An 11,668-nucleotide genomic window follows, 5' to 3' on the forward strand; every position below is an offset into this window, starting at 1 on the left:
TTGTGTTATTTGTTTGATTATAAAAATTACTGCATTTTTTATATTAGAAATTACTACATTTGTTTGATTATATGTTTTTGTTATTGTACGGTACACATATAAGGGCATAATTTTTTTATCTCGCCCCGGGTAGTAAAAAACAATGGATCGGCCCTGTTGACTCATCTCACTTATTGCAGGGGTGGTGAACTAATTTACAATATTTATAATAAATATGAAAACTATAGTGTGTGTGTGTATATATATATATATATATATATATATATATATATATATAAATTTAGGGTTTGTGATTGAGATCTGAATACCAACTTGGATCATAAAAATACTTTATGAATTGAAATTTCTACCATATGTTTGGGTTGCAAGAAATTCAGTTTAGGATAATCTAAGTAGACACGTACGATACTAGGCATAGAAATCGTAAGCCAAATTGCTAGAAAGATTTTGTGAACGTTTGAAGAAAACGAGAGCTGAATTTCGTGTGTATCTTCTGAGAAGAAAGAATCGTTTATATAATAAATGATATTAGGGTTTCATTAGGATTGGGTCGTCATGAGTTGCTTTGGAAGCAAGTCAGGATAATCCGGATTCAAATAAGGATTTAGAGTTACTAATACTAACGAGTTTCGTTAGCTTTGGAAACAAGAAGGACCCCATCCATGGGCTCTATCCCTTGGACCCCGCTAGGGGCACTACACCTATACCCCGCCAAAGGGGCGTTGCACCTTTGGAAACCCTGGACCCCCGACTTGTCGTCGAACCGGCTTCTAATTTAACATTATACATGCATGCACTCCGCACAAACCCGAACATATATTAGAATATAAATTATGAAGCTTCTTAGCTTACATGTTAATTCAAGTTACATAAAATGACATATATATATATATATATATATATATATATATATATATATATATATATATATATATATATATATATATATATATGAGGAGAGTTCAATTGAAAAAAAAATTGAGAATGAGGAAATCATTATCAGCTACACATTTATTTTGTTGCAAAAAAAAAAAAAAAAAAAAAAAAAAAACCCTTAGACGTACCAGCGGAATGTGTAACAGATATACATGTGTTTTCCAACCAAACATGTTTCCTTAAAGTATCTTAATCATTACCTTACTATACTCGAAAACATGTTTTTTTTTATTATTTTTTTTATTTTTAGAATGTTATTTTTATCGAAAATTTATTTAATTTATATCAAAATTTATACTTTTTATTATCTATAAATAGACATCCATGTTGATATAGCTTTGAGATCAAATAAAAAAATTATTTTTTTAGAGTTTTACTTATTGTTATTCATAAGTGAATAAAAACGCATAAGGTTTGTATTAAAGTACATTCGTTATTCACTTATGAATAAAATGTATGTTTAACTTTTTTACAATTTAAGTATCGTTTATATATGAATACAACACGTTATAAAGTTTTCTTACCTAAAATATATTTTTTTACATCATCTTTCGTCACATGTTATATTTATATATGAATAAAACGTGTATTAGTTATTGTCATATATTATATTCATATATTAATAAAACATTTATAAGATTTTTTGTTACAGTTCATTTGTTATTCATATATAAATAAGTAGTATGTTAAAAAAAAAATATGAAGTGTTTTGGAATTTTGAACTACTTAGGAAATGCTTGTTAGGGCCTTAGAATACCTCATTTGCAAGCTTTTCAATGAGTGTACGACCGTAAACTCCATGACCGTACACTCATTGGCCGTAAACTCCCTTTAGCCGTAAACTCCTGGTCGTACACTCTTTTGTGTGGCCATAAACCCCTTAGATGCAATCCTTTGTGGTTGTAACACTTCAACATAAGTGTTTCCTAGTCCCTAAAGTGGTTTCCTTACTTGATTAGTTATGTATACATTAATTATATACATATATGTCATTAGATGCTTATTATGATCCGTTTGTGCCCGAGATTTCACTTAGCACTCAACATCCTTTTCTGATCTTACATTCAATCCACTCACTACAGGTGAGTTCATACCCTAACTAACTTTTTAAATGATTTTAAATGCTTTTACGGGGGGATACAAGTTGAAACATTGTAGTTATTACATCAATAACATGTGATTAATAACTATCAAACAAATTGATTTCTTATACATCAAAACTGTGTTATCAAACAAACTATTTCAAAACTCTTTTGCCAAACTCTTTATATGCTAAATTCTTTATCAAACACTTTTAAGCTTATATATTGTCAAAATCATGTCTATTCAAATATAGTTATATAAAGGGAGAATTTCATATATACCATTCTTAAACCTCAAAATATCATATTTGTCCAACTTAATTTCTTAATATCATATTTACCCTTCATAAACCTTCAAAATATCATATTTGCCCAAATCCTTTTTTATAATGTTTTTAATATTTTATAATCATTTTTTATAACTTAAAATTACTATAATAATTAAAAATTTTAACGATATTATCCTTATGTCTATGATAATGGAATGTGAACTTCTAAATTGTTGGAATGTCGTCCTCTTGACAAACAAAAATATTCATCTTCAACCATCTCTATGGAATGTATATTTTGATTGTTTAGTTTTTTTTGTTGATTATGTTGTAGATGAAGAATATTTTAGATATTACCATTGATATTTTGATGTTTAAAAAGTGCATACACGATATTTTGATATTTAAGAAGAGCATATATGATATTATGATGTTTAAAAAGTACATATATGATATTTTGAAATTTTATGAATGGTAAATATGATATTTAGAAATTTTATGAAGGGTAAATATGATATTTAGAAATTAAGTTGGGTAAATATGATATTTTGATGTTTAAGAATGGCATATATGAAATTCTCCCTTATATAAATAATATTGAAAGGACTTAGGACTGATAACTCGCTTTAATTCATGTTCCTTGTTTGGTTCTGGACTTAGGGTATCGGTTGTTTGTCCGAATGTCATTTGAATCTTAGTTATATATTATGTATATTTGTGTAGATGTAAAGGTTTCATACATCATTTCAGTGCCTTTGAGTATTCAAAGGTGTACAAACATACTCAGTTATTCATACAACATCACTAGTAAACTATAATAAGTATAGTTTATAGGTCTACTACTCACTATTTCTAGTACAATGAAACATAAAAGAGTCAGTTCATACATAAGTCAGTTCAAACATACTATAATGAGAAACAAGGAGGAACACACTACATACTATACACTATACAAAGAGAACATACAATACAATAGAACATATAGAGCACACTATACAAATACAAGAATATTATAACATAAATGTGAGCCACTACTTCGGGGCATGGCATCATACTGATGTATCTCGTTTTATAACCAGAGTCTCCTGGAGGGAGAGCGTGAATTTGTGTATAGATCTATACTAGATTAACCATCCTACACCTTGCTGCTAGTTACAGTGGGACCTACAGGTCTACGGGTGACGAATGTCATAACTTTTCGACGTCTTCGAGCATCATGTTTACCACTAGTCGATCAAGCATGGTTACGATCATATCACATTATACCTTAATTGACAATTGGTTTAAGGTAGTTACTACAACAATAGTTACTATATACAATACTGCAGTACTTTATTATTTTCCCATTGCATTCGCATTGTGATCTTCTCACATAAACGGTAATGTAAAACTATGTTTTGGTAATGATAGTTACACTTGGGAAAATACTTACTTTTACAAAGAAACAAACATACAGAACATTCGGTTCTTGGTAGAAGACTGCATTTCAGTATAAAATATAGGATTTTCTAGGAGATACAAACATTTACTACAAACTTTTACAACAAACTTTCATTATAAACATTTACAAACATCTGCAAACACTTTTCTTCAAACTTATACAACATTTCACACTAAATACTTATGAACTCACCAGCTTAAATATTGATCATCTATTTCAAAATAACTTGTATTCTCAGGTCACCATTAGACAGGTACAGATGACCGGTTTCGAGAAGACGGAACGCTTTCAGACTCGTCTTTATTTTGATTATTCATTTTTTTGGTGTCTTATTATTATTGCACTGAACGCAATTGTATTGAAATATACTATTAATGCAATGGATGATGTTGTTGCTTGTTTACTATTATGCATTGTTGTGATACTGTACATGACGTCCTCCGCCCCCGAATGTTTCCACCAATTCTGTTTGGGGGTGTGACAGATTTGTATCAGAGCATTGTTTATAGTGAACCGAGTATATCAACCCATAAAAGATATACAAACTATAAACACAACATGGTTAAAATACTCTGACCAAGAGTTATACTTTTAAATAATAAAATATTTAACCAAAGTATACATACCTACATTCATACTAAAATCAGTGTCACTAGGACAAAACAAAAAGTATTGTGATTGTTGGGCAACACAAGTAGGCTTAGAGACATATGATCAGATATGGGGGTGATATAGCTTGATCAACTATATTTTCCCGAGAAGTGGTTAGCATGTGCCTAAGAATGGTTGTGGTGTTGCAACAAGTCTAAAAACTTACCAACACTACCACAATGAAAACTTTAGAACATAACATAAACTTAAAATACTAGAGGAGTATTTTCCGTCACTATAATTACTTATTTGAGAACTAAAAAGGTCTTTACTAGTAGGTCAATAGTTACTGAGTGGGTACGCTAAGGTTATATGTAACTATGGTGTCATAGACTTAGATTCTGCGATCTTTGCTTTACTTCTTGTTCCTTGTTTGGTTGTGGATTTAGAGTTAGGGTCACTTATTCGAAGGTCTATCCTATTATGGTTACATATGACTGTTATGCACTACGCAAGTGTTGAAGTAACTAGTAAAGATCATTCTACAATTGTCTTAAGTAGTACGTCTATTAATTATCTCTTTTATCCCCCTATTCCCACGTAGATAACATGGTTGGATTCCATCTCCCTGGCGACCCGTACTTTCCCAACCATGGCAATGTCGGATGGCTCGAGGCAGAGCCAGAAGAAAATCAGGCTATCCCATTGGATGATGACTTTGCAAACAACTTTTCGGATGATTCTAACTCCGAGCCCGAAGTTAATAATCTACCCATGTTGGTTCCTGTTCCAAACCCTAAGCCTCAACAAGGATTTCATTGCCCCACACCTCTGTGGGCAACAAACTTAAACCGATGGAGTCACGAACAGGGTCAACCCTTACCCTTCAATGGAGACCGAAGCTTTTACAATCTAAGCGAGGGAGGCTCAACGGACAGAGTCCTACCTATTCTAGTTCGCATGATTGCTAGCAATGTGGAGCAGGGAAGGGCAAACGTCGACCTAGTCATGGAGGTTGATGTTGATGCGGGAGTCAATACCGTTCGCATTCGTCATCTGGAGTCTGATCAAGGAAGGACCCTAAACCAGAATGTAGCCCTGCAGAGAGAACTTACTACAACCCAACATGAAGTCAGGGGACTGCGAGCCTGTCCGACAAACTTTGAAAGGCGCATGCGAGACATGGAATGTCTCCTGGCATAATTGAGGACTCGTCCCGGTAGCTCTCGTCGCAGATAGAGCCTACTTTATCTTCTCTTTTAGATATAACTTAAGTCTATGTAAACACTCTAGTTTTAATTTTATGTCTATGGTTAGACTTTTAAACTTTTAGTCTACTAGGTTTCCATGTTGTCAAAATTTTCTCTATATGGTTTGATGTAAGACCTATTCTAGGTTATTTTTCCCGAACTTATTATATCATTAATGCCAATGTTATTGGCATACATCTAATCTTATGGGAAATCCTTATCCAAGTGCTTTTATCTTTCTATTGCTAGACCTCTATTTCAATCATACTCTCATTTGTTTTGTTGGACTATGTCGATTTAGTCAATGGACAACTCTCATTATACTCTCAATTGACTCTTACTATCATCATCATCTTTATAAACTTTCAATCAAACAATGCCTCCACGAAGAGGGACGAGACGCAACCCTCCGATAACTCCAACTCAACCACTAACACCTCCTCCATAATACGATTTTGCAGCTCTCCAAGATTCGGTATCTGCTGCTGTTGCGACAGCCTTAGCGTAATTCAGCGCTAGCGGCACTAGCGGGGGTGGTGCTACTACTCAATCAGCACAAGGGCGATGCTCCAGTACGTGCTATGGAGTGCTCATATAAAGACTTCAACAACTGCAAGCCCAGATCCTTTAATGGGATCGGTGGAATCATTGCCCTCTCGCAATGGTTCAAGAAGACAGAGTCGATCTTCGAGATCTTCTCTTGTCCAAAAGGGAGTAAGGTTAAATTTGCTGCATTCACCTTCTCGGACAGAGCCCTCACATAGTGGAATGGCCATGTCAAGGCACTAACTCTGATAGTGGCTAATGTTATGGGCTGGGAAGCTTGGAAGGAGCTCATGATCGAGGAATACTACCCAAGGAGCGAGGTTCATAAACTTGAACAGGAACTCTGGAGCCTAACCATGAAGGGCTCCGACGTAGTTTCCTACACCACCAGATTCAACGATCTGGTGGCACTATGTCCGGGAATGGTCCCTACAGAAGGAAAGAAAGTCGATAGGTGTATTTGGGGGTTGATGCCTCCATTCCAGGGGAATGTCTTAGCTTCAAACCCCACTGTATTCGACAGTGCCAAACGACTGGCACAACGGCTCGTGTATCACGGAGTCCGCACCCCCGTCAATAACAACAACCCTAGCCATCCTAGAACCTTCCAAGGTTGTTGACAGCAAGCGGAAATACTGGGGTAACAAGAAGGAAAAATTGAAGCAGAACTCTGCCAAAAAGCAGCAGGTCGTGGCTATTCATGCTGCGATAACACCTACTGCTACTACGCCTACGAAGCAGTATGCTGGAAGCTTGCCCAAGTGCAACAAGTGCAGCTTCCACCATAATGGACTCTGCTAGGAAATGCAGTGCTCAAACTAAAACAGGAAAGGGCACACTACCCGTTTTTGCAAGTCTCCGGCAAGGCCACTTAATCAAGTCCCCGACGTTGGTGTGTGCCAGGCTTGCTACGGATGTGGCAAGGTGGTCCACTACAAAGGAACTACCCGAAAGCAGGGAACGTCAGTGACATAGGAAGAGTTTTGGCTACAGGCCACGAGGAAGCGGTAGGCGACCCTACGGTGGTCACTAGTACGTTTCTCCTCGATAACTCTTATGCATGCATACCGTTTGATAGCGGAGCGGAGAGGAGTTTCGTGAACCATAATTTTGCTCCCTTACTTAAACAACAATCACGCACACTTAAAGAGTCGTTCACTGTAGAAATGGCTAACGGAAAATCTGAGAGCACTCGCAGTATATACATAGGATGTACTCTAACTCTAGATAACCATTCCTTTATAATCGACCTCATGCAAGTCTCGATTAAAATCTTCGACGTCATAATCGGCATGGACTGGTTAAGTCTTCATCACCCTGACATCATGTTTTACGAGAAAGTCGTTCGTCTTAATCTTCCGTCTAGCGAAACCCTTATTATCTACGGCGACAAACCTGCCATGACCTTTCGTATCATCTCGAGTATTCAAGCCCAGAAGTTCCTGCGAAAGGAATGTCACACATTCCTTGCTCATGTTGTCGATACGAGCCAAAAGACCAAAGACCTAAAGAGCATCCCAGAAGCATGAGACGTTCCTGATATCTTTCCAGAGGAACTACTGGGATTTCCCCCACAACAACAGCTCGAGTTTAGAATCAACTTAGTTCCAGGGGCTACCCAGTAGCCTAATCGCCCTATCGTCTAGCACCAACTTGGATGCAAGAGCTATCCGGTCACGTTGACGCCTTCCCACAGTCCTTGCTAGTACCTGAAACACATAACACAACAACTGTAAGCATAAATGCTTAGTGAGTTCCCCAAAATACCACATACAACACATACGCCACTTGAGGCTACTGTACGACCCTCCGGTCGATATGTCTCAACGGGAACCTCTAGTCTCGTAGCTCGTTGGACCCTCTAGTCCGGTGATAGCTCGTTGGGCCCTCCGACCCGGTCTGAATCGTTGGACCCTCCGATCCGGTCTATACAATTATATATCATACACACAACACATAACATATAATCGCATATATGGCACACAATCTCATACATAGCACATAAGACCTTTCGATCAACTCACAATACCACTCTAGGTAAAGTATAGTGAGAAGACTTACCTTGCGCAACTCGGTAACTCGGAAATCTCGGACTCCGTGGAATTGGGATCTAGCCTCCGCCTAATCATACAAAATAAACACTCGGCATCAACACATTTCCCCAAGGCTAGACCATTCCCTCTCTTAGCACTCTCAGTAGGGTAAAAGACCATTTTACCCCTCTCAAGGCTCGAATACTCTAAAATTGACCAAACCCTAAAAGTCAACAAAAGTCAACCTTCTGGGGTACGCGGCGCGTACCAGATCTGTACGCTAAGCGTACCCGTTGGCTTCACAAAATTAAGGTACACGGCCCCTTACGCCGCGCGTATTGGGATTACGCCCAACGTAACTCCCAATTTTCTCCTCCTCTTTATTCAGGTCTTAATCGTTTAAGTCTTGCGTCCAAAATCCAGATCTGACTCCTCTAACATGACTTAATCCATAAAGTTGGTGACTTTAAGCCTTTGCATGGTTGTGGAAGTCACAAACACCCAACACACTATATTTCAAACCTTAAAAGGTCCATATCTCATGCATGAACAACTTTTAACAACCAAGACTGGATTTTTATCACATAACAACACTAAATGAGCTAGTATGGGACAGATCTCGACTTCTAAGAGCTAAACCACTCAAAAAGCTATGAACTTGGGGACCAAAAACCATAAAACTTCTCTCTAAAAAGCATGAACAGAAAAGATGCAAAGCTTGAAGCTTTTTACCTCAAAAGGGATCTCCAACCACTGTAGAACTCGGATCTACTCTTTCTCTTCCCCCTCTAGCTCCAACAATGGCTTCCTCTTCTCCTTCTTCACCTCAAAAGGTACCTTCAAGCTCAAGAACACACACACACAAGCTTATACACGAATTTATGCACTCTAAGGGCTCACTCAAGGGGGTATGGTGGCTAGGGCAAGGGACTAAACGTTCCTTTTATAGTGCACAAGCCAGAATTTAAGGTTTGCACCTGGACACATTACGCCCAACATAACCCTGGGTACGCCCAGTGTACCCGGGCGAGTCCGCATCCAAATTAAGCGCTTTAGTACGTGCGACGTACGTTTCTTGATGCCCAACATACTCACAAATCCACATATAACTTTAAGGAACTCAACTTGCCATCTCTCAAAGTAGAAGGGTCATAAGGCTTACCTGAATTTCGGGCTGTTACATCACCGAGACACATTAACCAGATGGTCTTACCGAGTTATAGCCTCAAGTGGCTAGTGAGCTGTGTGTGGTATTTTTGGGAACTCACTAAACTTCGTGCTTACCATGTTATGTGTTATGTATTTCAGGTACTTCCGATGATCGTGGGAAGGCACTAGCTTGATTGTACACACACTTGAGCTGAAGTTATATTTTTTGTGGATCTTGGATTTGTGATAAATAATTTTTGAAATACGTATTGATATTTGATACTTGAGATTTTTGAGAAAACGTGACATGTGTTTTATGGTGTTTGAAAATGAAAAATTTGGTTTGAAAATTTACGGTGTTACAAATAATCTATTATTTTGTGTTAGACATACATGCAATATGCAAGCTACAATGTTCTTGTATATGTTAAATATTTCATTTAACCTATCAATTAAATAAGATGATTTAAAGTGTTTTGGGAGTTGCAAATCAACATTTCAATTAATCATAAATTAAATTTTATAAGTTGTATAGTATTGAGAGTTTCAAATGCATAATATTCAATGAAAAATGTTTGCTTTATAAAATATATAGATAGATATATAGATAGATAGATAGATATAGTCAAATGTGACATAACTAAAATGAATATATTTTTCATCATTTTATTTTAATTTATTGCTTCTTGTTTACATGGATCACTATCTACACCATTCAAATTAAATTCAAAAGTTAAGATTAAGTCTCTTTATTTTAAGACTATGGTCTTAAAAATCATAGGACTCTCTATTATATATGCATAATAAAGTAGTATATATATATATATATATATATATATATATATATATATATATATATATATATATATATATATGGTTGGTTCAATGCATAGCCAAATAACATCATCTAATCACATGACCACTTCGTGATCATTATATTAGATTTAGAACAAAATGATATGATAGTTTACACCACAGTAAGTAGTTGTAACTGAACAAATTTACATTGATTATGCAAAATTAAAATAAAATTTAAAAATCTATTGTGTTGTGTCGTTGAAATCGTATGTTAATCGATCGACAAAATCTCTTAAAATTGCCAAAACCCTTCAAATTTGTGATGATGATTGGCTAATGAAATTGATCAACTGCTTTTGAAATCATTCCATTATCCATTTTTTTTCAATCTATGTTCATATATGAACATATGTTCAAAAATAAATATGGACTTTAAAACCAAACAGATTACAAGTTATTTTATACGATAATAATAAAGCTAACAATTTTAGCATTATCAAAAGATCCTCAATTCCATTCGCCATATAAATTAGTAAAGGAACCTTTGTTCATCAATAAATGTATGTTCATATATGAGACCTAGAAATACCAAGTCAAACCAACATGTTATATTTATTCAAGAGGATCCCGGGAATATCAAATTGTTAGTTACTTAGATCAAACTATAAAAACACATGTACTGTAACATTACACACAACTAGACTTACTGCAACACCTGTACCTATTTTCATACTTCCATTTCTGTAATTTACGTTTCAATCAATATTCAATACAATTAAACAAGACAAGTGATCATTTTCACCTCCCAAGGTTTTGTATCGGAAATCCTAACAAGGATTAAGTGTTTTCCTTGTAAACCACTTGTGCAATTTTGTTAATCACTTCAACTACAATACCAAAGCCTTTCATTTACTTTGGTTGATATTCATTTAATCGATTTTTGACTAAAACAATTTGGTGCCCACCGTGGGGTCATGGTGTTTATAACTCTCGAAAATTAGCTCTTTCAAAAAAAAACTCTCGAAAATTATGTCTACACAATTGACCATTTATTCTTTCTCTGTTCCCTCTATTCCTTCGAAAAATCTTCCACATCCTCAAAGCTGACTCCCTGGACAAACGAAAACTTCTAATGTACCAAACAAGAAGGAAATTTGCACTTGAGAGAAACAAAATCATTCAAGAAGAAGTTGAAAAACTTCTCAAGACAAGGATGATTAAAGAGGTAAAATTTCCAAGATGGCTAGCCAACATGGTGGTGGTCCAAAAGAAGAATGACAAATGGATAGTGTGTGTCCCGGACTTCTCGATCCGACTTCTCGCGAAAAATCTCAAGTTGCAGGACTGTACTATTCAATTTCATTTTCCGTAAAACATAAAAATATTAATCTAATGAGTCGCACAACAGACGACTCAAAAGTACAACGAATTCTCGTTCGTTGTGATTTGACTATGTTCACGAAAATGTCAATTCTTACTAAATTTGCAAAAAAACATTAATTTAATTTTCAAACATAACCCTTATTATTATTATTATTATTATTATTATTATTATTATTTTTTTTTTTCTGGG

Source organism: Lactuca saligna, chromosome 5 (assembly GCF_052625555.1).
Source record: "Lactuca saligna cultivar CGN05327 chromosome 5, ASM5262555v1, whole genome shotgun sequence".
NCBI classification, from domain to species: domain Eukaryota; kingdom Viridiplantae; phylum Streptophyta; class Magnoliopsida; order Asterales; family Asteraceae; genus Lactuca; species Lactuca saligna.